This window comes from Ambystoma mexicanum, chromosome 8 (genome assembly GCF_040938575.1).
Source record: "Ambystoma mexicanum isolate Mex_15411 chromosome 8, UKY_AmexF1_1, whole genome shotgun sequence".
Taxonomy (NCBI): Eukaryota; Metazoa; Chordata; class Amphibia; order Caudata; family Ambystomatidae; genus Ambystoma; species Ambystoma mexicanum.
The window spans coordinates 1,123,049,076-1,123,066,636 of record NC_090929.1 but is presented as its reverse complement, the minus strand read 5'-3'; the positions used below and the strand labels follow the sequence as shown (position 1 = coordinate 1,123,066,636).

At 46.4% G+C, this 17,561-nt stretch overlaps 1 long non-coding RNA gene across 2 annotated transcripts in view; it reads right to left on the bottom strand.

Moving 5' to 3' along the window:
- The window catches only part of LOC138472804 (uncharacterized), a 361,500-nt gene that overhangs the window by 241,764 nt on the left and 102,175 nt on the right, over positions 1-17,561 (bottom strand). The window lies entirely within an intron of this gene.

Below are 17,561 nucleotides of genomic sequence, written 5' to 3'. Positions count from 1 at the left end.
AGGTGAAGACTGATTGTCCAAGGCAGAGGGACCTGTCCCTTAACCATCCCTAGTAACCTGCGGGGATAAACTGCTATTAGGACAAGACCTACCTCTCTGCCAGTTGCAATTGTACCCAGGACTTCATTGTGATGAAGGAACCCTGCAGTTGTGTGCCAGCATCTTCTGTGTTTCAGAGCATGAGAAAAGGGACCAATCTGCTCCTTAAATCCCTGGATTGGGATTCGCAGTCCACTGAGATCCAAGACAGCCAGGATCCCTGTTTTCATCACATCAAACCAGTCTAACTCCTTTCGAACCAGATTGAACAAATCTCGATCCACAGGACCCACCAGTGCTGCCTTTGGAACTAAACCAAACTCTTCAAACTAGCATGCTTGCATCATGAACCAGCTCAACGTGACATCATGCCTCACTGAACCCATCACATGCTTGGCTCAAAACAACTGCTTATCGTGGCCCCTGACTCACACTGCTGGAGTGTTACTCGCTGACTTGAACCAGCAGTTACACAAACAACCCGGCTTGACCTTGAGCTGCCGCTTAGCTGAACTGCACACCGGAACATCAGGATCGCAGCTTCGAATCACTTCTGACCCTCGGCTCGAACCATGTCAGCGTCACTCTATGACCCAACCCAGAGATTACAATACAACTTGAACCAGATTGACCCGAACCGTTCCCAGTGAATGTTCAGCCACCGAATTCTCCTCACTCGTTGTCAGCCCACCACTTAGATTAACTCAACTTGCTGGTTATGTCAATTTAGTCCCTTTTGCTCCCACGAACATATTCTTTGAAAGCACATTGTGCTTTTTAATTGCCTTTCACGCCTGATTAATTACTCAGAGTGCTGATCTTGCTATCTTTGTGATTCTGTGTTCTTTCATTAGGGGTGTTTTTCTTAGTGTTTTCTATTTCGTTCTATTGCAGATGGTGTGTTTGATAACAGTATATATACTTGTATAGAACCTTGATTGGATATTCCTCTGTTTTGGACTGTTATACATTCATGTTTGGGTTGCTACTGCACCTCATTCACACCCCTTTTGAGAGTATATCCTTCCCTCGGCCCACGTTACCACAAAAGCTGAAGTAGGTATATCTCTTAACTGTGGCTGCTTTAGCTTTATGATTGTGTTGGCTCTTGGTTTGTCGAAGTGGTGAGGACTGAGTAGGCACGTTAGCCTCTGCTCATTCTTGCACTCCTGCAGGGCAGAAGTCAGTTCGTCACAGCAGGTGAAGTGGGTAATGGCATGGGGAACTGCAATGGGAATTGCATCAACGGGTGCTGAATCGGTTCCACCAAACCTGAAGAGCAGAGATAGACTGGCCCTATCTTTTTGTCTCAACGCATCGAAACCTTACATGCTCATATAAGCCCTCCCCTCCTGGGCAGGCAGAGGCACAACTAATCCACTTCCAGTGAGGACTTAACACCTCCCATAACTTTTCACCTCTCTGGCAAAGAAAAGTTACATTACTTTGATCTCCGTTGCTCATGTTGCTGGTCACCGTCCCATAAATTATGAGAGACCGGCCTGCCAGAGCAGGTGATTAGAGTCGAGGGGGAGGAACAGAGCCAGGGGGAGTTGACAGAGAGAGGGGACGAGAAATAATGTCTCAAGGACAGAGAGGGAAAACAAGAAATCATACTCTAGATGAGTGGTAGCCAACCGTTGTTATACAGAGTCACCCCTTCACTTCAAATCTTGGTGATGGGGGCCCCTCCCTAAATGCCAGAAGGTCTCATATTTTCTATTAAAAGCAGCCTCTATACTGCCTTTGTAAAGTGCCTCGTGCCCCCTGGGCATTCCCCAAGCCCCCGAGGGGGAAGCCACACAGTTTGAAGACCACTGTCTACACAGAAGGAGGGAAATAGTGGATGAAAGAAAAGTAAAGAGAAAGAGAAAGAAGAAATAACTGGAGAAAAATGTAAGAACAAAAAAAAGAGTGCAAGATACTGAAAATGGAAGAAAAGACCAAGGACATAAGGAAGGAATGTGAGCGAAAAAGGAGAAAGACATTCAAGTTTGGTTCGTGTAACTGTTCATGCATTTCCTGTTTCTGTGTCTGGTGTTGTGTTTTCATTTTTTCCACGCATGTTAGAATAATAGCAATATACATGTGTGTTTGTTTTCCGAGTACACGCTGGTTTGTTTTGCACATGGTGTGCATACAACCGAATTTTGACTATGTATAAGTTTCTGGCTGTTTTTATGTGTTTTCCACGTGTTCTGCACATTCTTAAAATGTAGATACATGTTGAAATTGTGAAAAGGGATGTTCCCATGCTGCCAAACTTGTATTTGTGAAATGTGGTGAACTTTCCAGGGCGAGTTTACAAAGAAAGTATATTTCCATTTTCCAATGCAAAATGGTATGCAGCCTTCACTATAGTATCAATGCTGCAATATCACAAGGGTTGTCCAACTCCAGGCCTCAAGGGCTGGATCAATACCAGGTTTTTAGGACACCCCTCATTAATATTCATGAGATACATTTGCATACAATGATTCCGAATTACAAAGGAGTGTGGGAGCCCCTCCTGAATGGGAGCAATTACATAGAACAGTGTATTTGACACATGTTCGTTCTCAGTAGGGATACCATCCCACAAGGCCCGGAGTTGGACAACTGATAGAGCCACCACATTTTTATTTAGCACTTCACTCTGAACAATTCTACCACTGCTTCCGATGCATCTAAACACTTATTTGTTTAACTAACGTAAAATTACAGTACCTGAAATGTCTGTAACCAGCGCCTAGATGCCCCTGGGCATTGTACGCTTATACAAATGGAAAAATAAATGAATAAATAAACGCCATGATGATCCACAATATACCAGTATTCTACCTTTGTAGGAAGACATTTTCATGCCTGTGTTTCAAATGTATGCCTTTATTGCTGTTGTAAAAAACACACTCATGTTGGAAGTCCCCCCTAAAAAGGGCACATTTATGTTGCTTCTGCCCAATAATGCTGGTATTGCACTGCCAGAACACACTTATATTGTCTGTGACTAATAATGCCAGTATTGCCAATGCAAGCATCCAGGCATATTCCTGTGCCATACAATGGCTCTGTTGCTTCTATAAGAAACCATGTTCATGCTGGTTGTGCCAATATGTGCCAGGATTGGCACTAAAGAACCGAGCCAAATGGCAGAATTCAAACTGTAAGAAGACAGTACAGTGTCATGATGGTTGCACCAATATAAGTCAGTGTTGCCCTGCAAAACTTTGTCTGTCAGCCTGTATCCAAAGTATGCCAGAAATACCCTTAAGTATCTTTAAGTTGCAAATCTTCCTTCCCCTACTTCCTGTCATTCACCATTTACCAAACACTTGACCAATGCCTGCTGTTCCCTCCCTCTGGGTGACTTTAGAATGTGGTATATCATTCACAAAAGTATTATTATGGTTATTAGCATTATTATTATTTTCACTTTGCCGAAGACTCTTCTATTAGTAGAATAGCCCCATGTTTCTTTCTTCCACACCACAAATCCTGGGACATCCTCAATAGATATGAGCAATCCCCATGGTCATTTAATTTGACATCCACATCACTAGATCATCTTCCCATTCTTTGAGCATGATCTTCAGCCTTTGTGGAGCTTATCAACCTCCTCCACATCAAATGAAATGTTCAGGGAAAAGGCACTTTGTGGCAGCACAATCTTACATGAAAAGTCAAGGTGTCACTTACATTTCTGCATCTGTCTGAGCTGGCCCACTTTGTTTCCCACAAACCCAACCAGCAATGTCTTCAACCTCCTCAGCTTGACACCCTGGAGATGAGATACTATTTTATTTGAGTCAAGATTGATCCCCAGATTCTCATGAATGTTGAAGGAACCACTGCCTTTTCGCTACTGATGGCAACACCAGAGACCTCAGCGATAGCCTTGAAACTGTCTCAAAGCTATCCTCAGTGCACTTACATTCCAGTCTTCCCAACCTATAGGTAGATGTCATTGTAGAATGGCACCTCTACTGAATCCAACGGCTGCCAAAAGTCCCATTACAAAAATTTGCTAAACATTTGAAAGCAAGCAAATGAAATCAAGCAACACAACAGGCTTGCTTGGTCCACAAATATTATACCCCCATGCCCAGCAAGTGAACACTTTCTAGATGTCCAGACAGCATGTGTAATGTCGACTTCTTGTTGCACTTGACCATATATATTCCCCTCCCTTAAGCAGGGATACCTTCTCCCTGCTACTTTGTCAATGTTGGGTTACATGACAGCGCTATTCTCTTGATCAATTACTCAATTCACTGAAGAGCATCAGGGCCATGAAAAGTGACAAATGACTCTAAACTCCCCTGAAGTCTTCTTTAGCCTAACTCTCAATGGCAAAACATTCAGATCCCTCCAAGGTGATGATGACGTGAAAGCTCACACTTACCTACCACTTCTTTTGTCCCTCGACCTCTGATAATAGCTTGTCTGCCCCCCCTTTTACTTCTTGCCCTCTCCCCCCCCAGTACTATATTGGTTCAGTCGCTGACCCTCTAAAATAGTCACTTGTTTTGTACCTCTCCTCGTCCCCTCCCTCTCCTCTCCTACACCTCCCCTCCTCCCTCCTCCTCTTGTCATTCTTGCACTGCAACAATTGTCGTCAGGCATAGTAATGTTACTGCTAGCATGGTCTCCTTTTTTTCCTTCCCCTCCTCTCCCTTATTGTTCCATGAACTTGTACTATCTGTTATGATAAGATAGTTTCTTTCTCACATTCTGATTTGTTTCAAGGACCTGTAAGAATGTAACTGTATTTTCCCATGCTCCTTTCCTCCTTCAAGCGCTTTAAAACACATTGTGTATAGGCGCTATACCAAAAAAAACAATCAAATCATATCAAACTTCTCCTAAACTATTTCAAGCTTCTCCATCACTGATGCCAGTTTACCTCCCAACCTGCCTCGCTAAGACTTCTGTAGGATATCTTGAAACCGGGGTGAAACTCAACAATTAAAGGTCGCATATTCCTTGTGTCAGGGGTGAGATAATAATGCACCCTTTCCATGTTATCTAACCTAGAAGCAATTCCCCATTGCTCCTTTCGCTCTTCCCATGTTCCACGCTTGACGTCCTGCTCCTCGTTTTCCCCCAGAATATAGTATTGGAGTTCTGATGGCTACTTGCTTGCTTAGGGCATGTGTGCCAAAATGCGTGCATTACCTTGTGCGCATTCCTTTTGTAAGTGCCTAGAATACCCACACACCACCCGGATGCCCGCTCAGTGAAATCCCAATCCCATTTTGTGTTGGTTGTCCCTAAAATGTGGCGTGGAGCAATGGTAATCCACTCTCCCTCTCTGTGTTTAGGGCTGTCATGTGCCTGATGAGTGCCACCCAGTATAACCACAGAACAACATCACACTCCCCATGGAATCGACTGATCCTCTACATTTGTGATCTGAATTCTTCATCAAAACAAAGCCAGGCTGTTTCCCCATAAACAAGGACTCTTTAATGATATCTAAAGATTAAGACAGTTCCCCCTCTGCTCTAGAACCTTCTCAGAGTAGATGCTTGCATACCTATGGAAAGCTGTCCTTGTTATCTATGTTAATGAAGCACATCATCGTCCTAAGTGCCAAATCCTTCCCTTCCGATCGCAGCCATGCCATGTTTTGCAGATGCCTGTGGGGCAGCTTAAAGATGTTTACAAACTCTCCCACACATCATTTCTCCTTTATGAAGGCCATAAGATGTGGCAAAAATGCTTTGCTACGCCCGTATTAATCTTCTCACTTTTGTGGCCAGTGTCACTCTATCCTCACCCTGACCGACAACCATCCATGGTTCGCTGTCCCTAATTTCGGGCACCCCAGTCTGAGTTTTCCTATGAACTGACCTGCCCAAACAAACCCCCCCCCCATCCATAACTAGTGCCTGTCCACCCCTGACTCCATCTCCACAAGCTTCCACTGGCGCTCCCTCACCAAACATCTCTTTCCATATACAGGCTGTTTCAAGCCTTATACTTATTCCATTCCCCCACAAAGAAGCAAATGCAGATGGAATTTCTCCTTTCTTCCCCTGCCATACACAATATCCTTTCTGTTGCCGTGGCACGCTTACAGGTTCCCACTCTCTTCTGTTGAGTGTCATTTTCTTATCCATACTAGCATCTTCTCATGTCCCCAGGTGTCTACCATCACCCGGTAAGATAATAATAATTTAGCATTTTTATAGCGCTCCGAACCCTCAGGTAGCTGAGCGCTGCTTATTATTACCCACGGTGTGTGGTGCTCATTTATCGACCTCAGAAGGGTGAGTTTGGCCCTGCCGGGATTCGAACCTGCATCAGCAGGCTCTGCACAAATGTCAAAGCGATCGCTCTACTCGCTGTGCCACTTGACCGGTAAGATAGCTCAGGGGGTTGAGCACTCGCTGCTGCGATCTGTGTGTGATCTGTATGTCGCAGGTTGGAATCCAGGCAAGGCCAACTCAGCATTTCATCCTTCTTAGATCGATAAATGAGTGCCAATTTTGGTTAGGTGATATTATATGTAAATATGTTTTATGTAAAGCACTTTATAAATAACATATCATTACCATTCACTTGCGGTATATTGGTCTACTTTCCAGCCCTTTAGTGATGACTGAGATCCCCACTCAGAGAACTCTCTTCTGCTCTTCCTCACCTCACTGATCTCCTGTTATCCATCATCTTCTCATTCGCCCCAGTAGTCACCTTATCTGGGTTTGGGGTTATTATCCTTCTGGCCTGTCTGTCACCTGCTCCATTTCTTCCTGCACTTACCCACAGCCCACATAAAGCTCCCTCACCAGCCTTTCCTCTCATTGGCAACTGTCCTGCTGAGTCCTTCTTCGGTTCTCCATCCATGCACAAAACCGTGCACTTTTGCTTACCAAGTTCTTCTTCTGTCACCTTCGTTGCTAGAACAGGTAAGCAAGGCCAGTGTTTAAAATTGGATTGAAAATTAAGGGCTGGCCTGATCACGAGTCGGGCGCTAAATGGGCTGTGTTACCTCCAGCTTTTTGCTGGAGGTGAAAATCCCATTTAGCGCACCGTTTTCAGCCCTATTACCGTTGAGGGTAATAGTGCCCACAGCCCTGTTGGGTACTATGGACCCAATGGGGATTTACTGTTACCGCCCAACCCGTGATCCAGCGCTAATAGCGCCAGACCGGGTGACAATTAAAGTTGGGCGGTATAACCAGCAGGATACCGCCCAACTCGTGATGACGCCCTATGTTTTGTGTGATTTTCAAGCCAATGATCATTGAGCCTCCAGTTTTGCAGGCTAGATATTGTACTGCTCTGTGTGCACAGTGTGCTCGCACAGAGCAGTTTACATTACCAAGCCCACGAAGCTGGGGGCTCGGTGATCATTGTGTTTTCCGAATGGATTCTGCTCTCTGTGCACAGTGTGCTTTGTGCTCTGTCACAGGGTCTTTGACCCTCTGCAAACCTGTGGACTGTCCTCAGCAGGGGAGTATCCAGCATTGCAATAGTGCGTGGGGTTTGAGCCACAAATTCAATAAAGTCTCATTCGTGCCCCCAAACCGGTCAGCCACACTCCAATTCACTTTTTGGGTAACATTAGTGGCAGATGGCATTTTAACACATAACAAAACAAAATAAAACTGCATGATCATTACAAATGCAGGAAACTCATCTATAGAGGCCTCTTCCCAGGCGCTCTGGGACAAAATACATGCAAACCTCCTAATTTGCATCTGGATTGCGCCGACAGAAGTGACTTCACAGAAAAGAACATTGTAAGGAGGATCTTCTTTGATACTTGGCGGCACCATAGAAATTACTTTAGAATAAATTGCCATAAGAAATCCAAGTGGAAAATAACTTTGTGGTGCAACATATCTAAATTGCACTATTATTATATATGGAGCAACTCTACAGTCAGTGGGCTTTTTTTTATAGTAACATGATATATTAACATAAGCTATGAAGTGAATCAGAATCACTTACAGAGCGGCAGATAAGACACAGTGCGATTAAATGATTTGCCCAGGATCACACACTTTGGTTAAATGGTGAAACTGGGATGTGGACATTTTAAGCAACTGGGCATCTTCCCGGGTTTAGCTGATATAAGTATTTATCAAGGTTTTGCTTTGCATTTCATGTGCTTCAATAATACGTTATTCCTAGCAATGTCTTGGAAGCCACATTACCACATTACATAATAAACTATCCTTATACACTAAACTAACTATACACTACATACATTGTCATCGAAATAAGGTGATCAATAAGAGTATGGCTTTAGTTTTATTCCCCGCATCCGATATTCAAAGTGAGCCTAACAAATCCCCCTCGGGTTTTAAAGCCATGGTCATTATTTCATAAAGCACGCAGCATTATGCACACCTATCACTTCCTCCCATTCACATTTCTAAAGGGACAAAAGTCCCTGCTAATAGACCACTCTCCCTCCCATCAGTGCCTAATGGGTCACATTCTGATACTCTGTTTACACAGAGCAACGTGAGAGCCCCTCTGCTGCCCGCAGCTCCTTGGGGCATTGTCCTGGCAGAGAGACACCTCTCCCGTTCGGAAAAGGTAAGGTGTCCTGCGCCCAGGACAAGCCTCATTACGACCCAGGCGGTAAGGGGTTTACGGCAGCGTAAACAGCGCCGACCCTTACCGCCTGAGTACGAGGTCCCTTAGCGCCATGGAGCTTTTAACACCTGCTTTTAGCAGGTGTTAAAATCCATGGCGCTAAGGGACCATGGAGTTAATTACGCCACCGTAATTTACGGTGGCGTAATTAACGCCTTCCCCACTCCCATTATGCCCTATGGGGCAAAAATGGGAATGGGGAAGGGTAAATGGGGATTGGGGACTTACCGCCCCGCCGACCTCGGAATGGGGCGGTAAGTCCGCCTACCACCATGGCGTAAACGCAGTTTACGCCATGGTGGTAAAGTCACGGCCCAGGCGGTAACTTACCGCCTGGGTCGTAATGAGGCCCAATGAGCGTGCTGAGCAGAAATTGCTTGCCACACATTGGGCCTCATTATGAGTCAGGCGTTAAGGGGTTAACGGCGCCGTAAACGGCGCCGACCCTTAACGCCTAATTACAAGTACAAGGTCCCTTAGCGCCATGGTGATTTTAACGCCTGCTTTTTGCAGGCGTTAAAATCCATGGCGCTAAGGGACCATGGTGCTAATTACGCCACCGTAATTTACGGTGGCGTAATTAGCGCCTTCCCCACTCCCATTATGCCCTATGGGGCAAAAATGGGAATGGGGAAGGGTAAAATGGGAAATGGGGATTTACCGCCCCACTCACCTTGGAATGGGGCGGTAAATCCGCCATCCACCATGGTGTAAACGTAGTAAACGTAGTTTACACCATGGTGGTAAGGGCACGACCCAGGCGGTAACTTACCGCCTGGGTCGTAATGAGGCCCATTGTCCTGCCAACAGGACACCTTTCCTGCTGGGCACCCTCATTTAGGTGCCGAATGGGAGAGGAGTCCCACTGATAAATATCCTGCCGCTGCTCCCCACCCCTCACTCTATATGCCACTGGGCCTCCGTAATCTAATGTGCTCTGTGCGAGCGCACTGTGCACGGTTGTTTGACAGGGTTGGGGCAGAGGCAATCCAGATACCGGGAACCCGCTATAGAACTGATGCCAGATCTCTGATCCAGCGAGAGCCGGCCCACTAGCCAGCGCTGCTCCCCTCCCTAACTTCTGATGAACTCCCATTGTTCACCAGCAAATCTCCAAGGCCTGTCACGTGACTCCCGGCTAAGGCGGCCTCCACTGCAATCTCTACTGTAGCCATCAGTGAATCCAAGGAGGCTTCAGTGCCCTGCACTATGATGACTGGAAAAGCAAGTACCACATACTCCCCTGTATGATGCGTCCCATGAGATGCCATTAAGTGAACCCCAATCAACCAATCACAGGCATGGGCTGTCCATGCAAGTGTGCTGTGTGCGACACGGAACCCAACTGCCCCAGGGGAAATGGGGAATCCTCCCTTCCCCCATGCACTCTCTGATTTCCACAGTTTTACACCAAACATTGCTAACCGGTCTTAAATCCAGGGTCAGACCATTCAGGGCATTCAACTTTAAAGCTAATTGGCTGAGCCAATGTGAGTTAATATTAGGGTGGGCTTTACATCTGAGTTTCCTGTAGGCTTCTGTTGGAGTTTAGCCCAGCAGAGGCGAAAGAAACATCTACACCAAGCGGCACCTCATTTTACAGTCAGCAAGAACTGACTCTAGAAGGAAGGCGTAAAACAGGGTAGCTATTGTGAAGAATGTGGGGTGCAATTGGCCCTTTCCACATACATGCTAGCTTTCTGTGTAATGCTACTGGACAGGAGCGACCAGACAATGCCTTGTCTGGCCTGACAAGTGGGTGGCTTAAGCCTGACTCAAGTTTCAAACTTCTCCCACCAAAACAGGACCAGAGTACTGGCTGCTCACCATGGTAAAATAAGAATAAACCATATTATTCTTTCCTGGCCAGTGGTGGGCGCACTTCTCTGATGTCGCCTTCTGCCCTTCTGCCTGCCCAGCAAAGAACCTTGCTCCTGGGGCCCATGGTCCACTCGATAGTCCTCACAAGAGGAGAAGTCATGCAGAGGAGGGCAAATACCTTTTTCACAGGTCTCATTGTTATCATCAGCACATACAAAAGGGGCGCTTGTTTGGCACCAGAGGAGTGCCCTGAGTTGTGCGGAGCCGGGAGGACGAACGCAGGGCCCGGGGCTTTTGCTGGCTCCGCTCATTTTCGGCGCTTAGAGCCGAGCCACGCCCCTGCTTCAGCAAACCCCTGGCTATGTATTTTCCGGCTCCCCCCACCCTAAATGCTACTTCATTTTGAGGAAAGTTTTACGGTTTAGTCCCCGAATATACCTTGGCATTTTGGAACTTTTGTAAACTCTGCATTTTAAATTTAGAAGAACTTTAAAAAGACTATTTCAATCTATTTTTTTAATCAGATAAAAATCATCTGTTGTATGATTTGACTAGAAAACATGCGTGTCAGCCTTTCCTGTTACTGCAAGATGCCCGCTCAGAAAAACCTCAAAGAGGGATGTGTGCAAGAGAGTGTTAGCACCCATTGCAGAAGGAGAGGAAATGCCAACGAGCTGCTTCTTTAAAGGGCTGTGAAACAACACAACTAAGTAAAATTGCAAACAATATAGTATGCTTACTTTCTGGGTGCCCTACACATAAATCTACACAAAAAAGCTAGCCATACGTACTCAGTTGTTTGCCTTTTTGCCATTGTTCTTTACCACCGTTTTTTTTCTCCATTTCAATGTTACTGGGTAAAATGTATCATCCCCCTTACCCCCTAACCACCAGCTCCAATGTATGCAATGAATACATGAGAGAAATCTTTCCACACCGAACTATGAGCACATCCCCATCACCTCACAACCTCCTCAACCAGTACCCAGCCATAATATTGCTCATCAAAACACAGTGAGAGCGATGGTTCTTTCTCTTGGTTCTTGGGCCGCCATGCTGCACTCTCTCGAAACAGTGTAAAACTGGCGTTAGAAAGCAAATATACACAGTCATAGAACATGCGCGACGTGGCTCTCACCGTCGATGTTTCGGTGCGCGATATTCTCTTCTTTCACCAGCATCACAACTCCCTTCTTGATAATACGCAGCCGAATGTTCGCCTGTTCCCCTTCATACTGCTAGCCTGAGATTCTCATACAAAACAACCTGGGTGATTGTAGTGTGGGGCTTGCATTGCCTTATGCAATGCAAGCCCTGGAATCTTAGTTGGTGATGGAACCCTGGATCCTTCAGGGTTCCAGAGAGGACAGTTGGGGTTTCAGGATGGGAGACATAACTGGAAGGTTGCCCCTACATATGCTCTCCCTTCACTCCTAAAGTATAACCTGAAATTGCAATAAAGCGTACCTAGCTTTTGTACCTGCTGGCTCCTGTGTGCTCCCTACATCCTGCCTTTATCTCCTGGGTCCAGACACTACAGTGGTGCAAGTACACACACTGCATGTGTGTGCCTGTGTTCTTTATTTGAAGAACCTTGGTACAATCCTTTAGCAATGCAGAAGTGCGTCTTAGTGAAGTAGCCAAATAAAGACAGAACCCCAAAGTTGAATCATCCTGCTGGGTCCCTTTGACCACCTTCTTAATTGCACCTGCATCCTAAACACATCTCTGCCCTGGATCACAAAGAGCCCACTCAGGATGGGGCTACTGAGCTCCTGGGAAAAAGACCACTACTTTTCATTGATAAAAAAGCTCTTTAAAGAATGTGTGAGTATGTGTGTGTGAAATATTTAATGGCGCAATAACAGTCAACTGCTCTAGTGAGGAATGGAGCCAGTTCGAGTCCAATAGTTTGTTTCACCGGAAGAAGAATGGAATGAGGTGGAGAAGTGTATCTAAGTGTGTTAATAGTCCAAAGTACTTGATCTTCCACTGCAGGAGAAAAAATAAAAAATAATTCTCAAAGTTAGATATAGGAAATGGGACAAATAAGGGAGCAGGCAGAGCAACATTACAATCCAGATTATTCATATGAATATTCATTATCTTCGGATTAGAAAAGTTTGCACGAGAGTAGCTGAGCGCCTGGGAAGCAGGCACTTTAGTAGAAGCAGTGGCAACTCCCGAAAAACTGCAAACATTCTCTTAGACTGACTTTGTGCAGCGAGAATGCGGGGAAAAGTAGGACATTTTCGCTTCCATAGACCCCATCAACACTCCATCATCCACAAATACAAGAAAACCGATGCATGTCAATGTCTCTTTAACAACATGCAGCAAATATTGCCGACCTCATCCCCACACATGACTTGGATGCCATCTTCATTACTGAGACTTTGATGACACCACTTCCACCTACATTCTAGATATCTTCATCCCCAACTGCTACAGAATTCTAAACGAGACCATGCAAATTCAGGGATGCTTTGCCATAATTCACACGGCCACCATTGGCTCTTTACCTTTCCTGCCACTTTCTGCTCTCCCCAATGGACACAGTCACTTTTCACCTCATCTACAGACCACCCAAGCCAAACATCTCCTTCATCCAAGACTTCACAGACCTGGTCACCACCATGGCTCTCAGCCTTGCCAACAACATCTTCCTCAGTGACTTCAACAACCCTGGCAACCCAGCAACCAAGTCAATGAAAGAAGGACTCAACTGACTACTCAACACTCTGAACCTCACAAAGCACACGAAAGACCCAATTCACAGGAAAGGTAATTTCTTCGACCTCATCATCAATGCCCTCCCCACCCTCCATTACAGTTCTCCAATCCTGCTCAACTGGCCAAACCATCTGGCAATCCTCTTTGTCATTAGTCACATAACACCAGTAAAGCAAACTCATCGTAAACCCTGCAAACAAGCCTTCAGATCATTCAAGAACTTCCCAGTGGAGACTCTCAAGGAAGAAATCGCCAAACTCCTTTTCACGTTGGCTGATTTACCCCTGATGAACAAGGACTTAGACTCGCTCCTCCAAGAACTCAAAACTGCTTTCACAACCAACATCAACCAGGATGCACCAGTGAAAAACACATCTTAAAGCCTAAATCTTCTGCACCCGGGTCCACTCAAGACATCAACTTCAAGAAACAAACCATCAGAAAACAAGAGCAGACTTTGCAAAAATCCTGCAGCGCATCCAACCTCGCCCTGCTCGAGGAACTCTGTGCTCAGACGACTGATCACCACTACAAAGGAGAAGAAAGTAGAGTCCTCTTCAAAGCCATTAAGCACTGCCCAATCCACCCGTACCGCACTCCATCGAGATATCCACTTCCATCAACCTTTTATTCATCAATAAGGTATTTATGATCCACCAACACATATACACCAATGCTACAGCTGACAGCACATGACACATCCCATGTTGCAAAACCACAACTACCTGGACTACTTTCATGACACTCACTATAGAAGACCTCACTGCCATTCAACCATCCCTATCATGTGCGGAAGACATCCTCATTGACTCTGTACTGAAGACCCTTCAAGTTGAAGCACTCCTTCCTTGCCTGACAATCATCAACAGCTCCCTTCCCCTCAACCGTCAAGACTGGAAAAATCCTCCCACTTTTAAAGAAGCCAACTATGAACTCTGATGACCTCAGCAACTAACACTCCATCACCCGTCTTCCACTCCTAGGTAAAATCCTTGAGAAAGCAGTAGCCACGCTATGAGGAATTCGACCATCCGCACGGGAAGTTTGCCCTTGCCTGGGCTTTTTTTATTTTTTGATAATGAAAACGAATGATGGTAGATCAACCGCCGAAAATGTGTGAGGCTGTTCTGCACACATTTCATTTTCTCCGCTCACTGCACAAAACACATGGTCACGTGTACTCCAGGAGAACACAGACTACAGGCGCCATACCCCCTGTCACATTCAGCTGGACTGTGACAGCCACTGGTACATCAAAACATTTCAAGAAGGGGGAAGGCACACCTTCCTGCAGCCATGGGCAGCCAACTTAAAATATCAAAGGCTCCATGGATCTGCGTTCCTATTGTTTAGTTTGGCTGGTGGCAGCTCATACTAATGAAAGATAATTGAGGCAAGCCTGTTGAAGGGGCTTGGTTGCTGAACAGACAACAGGAAGGTGGGGCGAACACCCCTTTGGTATGCAATGTGTCAACTTGAAGCTAGTTCCCACCCCTCTGTATGAAAGGCAGTGACATTCATATCTGGGTCCTCCATTTACCATAGGGAAACCCCTGCAGATCTACCCCTTTCAGAGGGAGAGGTATGTGATTTAACAGGAAGTCTGCTCATCACAAACTTCATGGGAGACCTGCGCTTTGATCAAGAGTTACAGAGAGCTCAGTTAACCAGAGAGACACTTTGATCTACAATAGACAGGAAGATGGGTGGGACTTAGATATATTTTGTCACACCTCACCTTTCCTGTTGCAGAGCACTCTCGTCCTGACCTCATGCATAACAGAAGATTGTTGGTGGGGTCCCAGGATTGCTTCATTGAGGTGGGCTTAGCCTACACCAATCACTGGTGCCTATTTGGCTTTAAAAGAGGGCTGAACCCCTCACTTAGGAAATCACCCAACAACTTTGAAAGGAGTAAGAAGAAGCACTCATTTGGACCCTGTCGGAAGGTACAGTCTACCTTACATCTTCCACCAGTGAATGAAGGCCTGGAGTTCCAAGAGGGAAGCAATAGCCCTCCCATAAACATCTCCCAGGGAACAGAAGGAGATACCGGACTCAGAGGACGGGTCCAGCATCTCCAGAACCGGTACCCAGCCAGCACACAGCGTGTCCTGCTAGGTTATGCCAGCAAGCTTCCTAGGTGGGAAGTGTCAGAGAGTATCTGAACAAAGGACAAGGCCATTGCCTCTAAACACTCTCCTAAACTTTGGGCTTTCTGCCTTGAAAGGATGTCACAAGCCCTGCAAAGAAGCTAGTAGGGGCATGAGTGCCCCTACAAGCATCAACTGTAACGCTCACCTGGTTCCCACAGAGGCGCGGGCGTGGTCTGGACGGCAGTGGCCTCTTCGAAGGAGATGTTCAGCACACTCAAGTTGGAGTAGACTGGGTTCCCAAATCCGGCTTGTCTGGCTCGGATGAATACCCTTCTGTGAGCGAAAAGGAAGGGTTAATACTCTGCGGGTTTTGTGTTGATCTCCCGTTCCCCTTCTCACCCTCCTTGCAACCCTTCTGTAATTCCCTGTGGAGACTCGCCTTAGGGTTTGAAAAGGTGAGCTCTCCATCCTGCTTCTGATGCAGGGGCGCGTTGGGATTCAGTTACGTCACTGGATAGTAAGTTCGAGTTCGCTTGTCTGTTCCGGTAAGTACCATAAATGTTTATGGCAAGCTTGAGTCTAAACTGTTCCTCTTCTCTTTTGCAGGTAATGGAAGACTCCGGGCTGAGGGCGGTTTCCGTCGAAAACCTGATTTTCAGGTGAGTTTTGGTATAGGCCCACTACTGTCTTTTCCTGTCTCTTTTTCCTTAGGGGCCGGAGTTCGAGAATGCCGAAGAAATGGAGCCGGTACGAAGCAGAAGCTGAGTCCGACCTGTAAGCAGGTAAGTTTAAAATAGTTCATTTGCTACGGTTCTTGCATTCACTAATGTGATGTTTGCTTTTTCCCCATAGGGGCCGGGGTGCTGAAATGCCCAAGGAATGGCATCGACCCGAAGGTAAGAAGAATTAGCTTGGCGGGTAAGTGCTTCTTGGTTATTTTCCCCTTCTCACCTTGCTTTCTTCTCTTCGTCTCCCCGTAGGTGCTGGAATGCTGCAGGAGATCCGGATGGGCGTCGCAGAGCCGAAGGCGCCACGTGCAGGTAAGAGAAGTGCGCCGAGATGTATGCGACGCGGTGAGTATTTAAAATGATGTCTTTTTGCAGGAACGTTGGCGCGCTGAATCTGGAATGCAGCTTTAACAGGTAAGGTTTGTTTTTCACCTGTTTCTTCATCCCTTTTCTATCCTTAGGTGTTTCCAGGATGCTGGTAGGCGTGGTCGAGGACTGGAGCAGGAGCAGGCACGGTGAGCGTCCAGCTGCTATCAGCAGAACAACGCGAAGCGTGGTTTGCTGTCTGGGCGTGGCTTAAATAGCCTTTCAAGTAGTCCCAGGTATGTATCCTTCCACTGAAGGTATGTATCCTGCCACCAGCCACACCCGTGTGGTTAAGTAGTTCCTTTTTCATCTGGAAGTTGTAGAATGATCTGCCAGGTAAGGAAATTGCAGCATGGTCTGCCAGGTAAGTTTGCACCAAACACATTTCCTTCCATATCTTGTATGAGCCTGGCGCCGATGGTGCCAGGACTGTTATCCCTTATGAGCCTGACGTCAACGGCGCCAGGACTGACTCCAAAGAGCCCCTATCTGGGGTGGCAGGGACTTCCCTAGTATACATGTTGCCTGCCTCTGAGGGTGCCGGGCCCTGTCTGGCTCCTTGGAGGTAGGCATCATGACAGTACCTCCCCCCAAGGCCCCTCCCAAGCACGTACTGTCCGGAGGCTTTGGTTTGTGTGGAAACTTACGATGAAATTTTTGTATTAGACGAGGTGCATGTATATGATCGCTTGGTTCCCAAGATCTCTCCTGAGGTCCATATCCTTTCCAATCAATTAGGTAAAAAACCTTTGCCTTGGACATCTTAGAATCTAATATGTCTTTAACTTCGAATTCCAGTTCCCCATCTACTGGGATTGGTTCTGGTGGCTTGAGTAGCCTGGTTCCGGGTTGTACAGGTTTCAACAGTGATACGTGGAAAACCGGATGGATTCGCATGTTGGGGGGCAGATCGAGTTTGAAGGCTACTGGGTTGATTACAGCCTTGATTGGATAAGGCCCTATATATCTTGGGTTAAAAGTTTGCGGGCCTTTAAGTGGTAGATGTCTAGTCGCCAGCCACACTTGATCTCCAACTTGGTAAGGAGGTACTTCGCTCCGATGTAAGTCAGCATTTTCCTTATATTTGTCCTTGGCCTGCTGTAAATGAGTCTTGGCTTCTTTGAAGGCTCGGGTTATGGTGGCATGTAAGTTATCCACGGTGGGCATTTCAAGGCCTTGAGGTGGT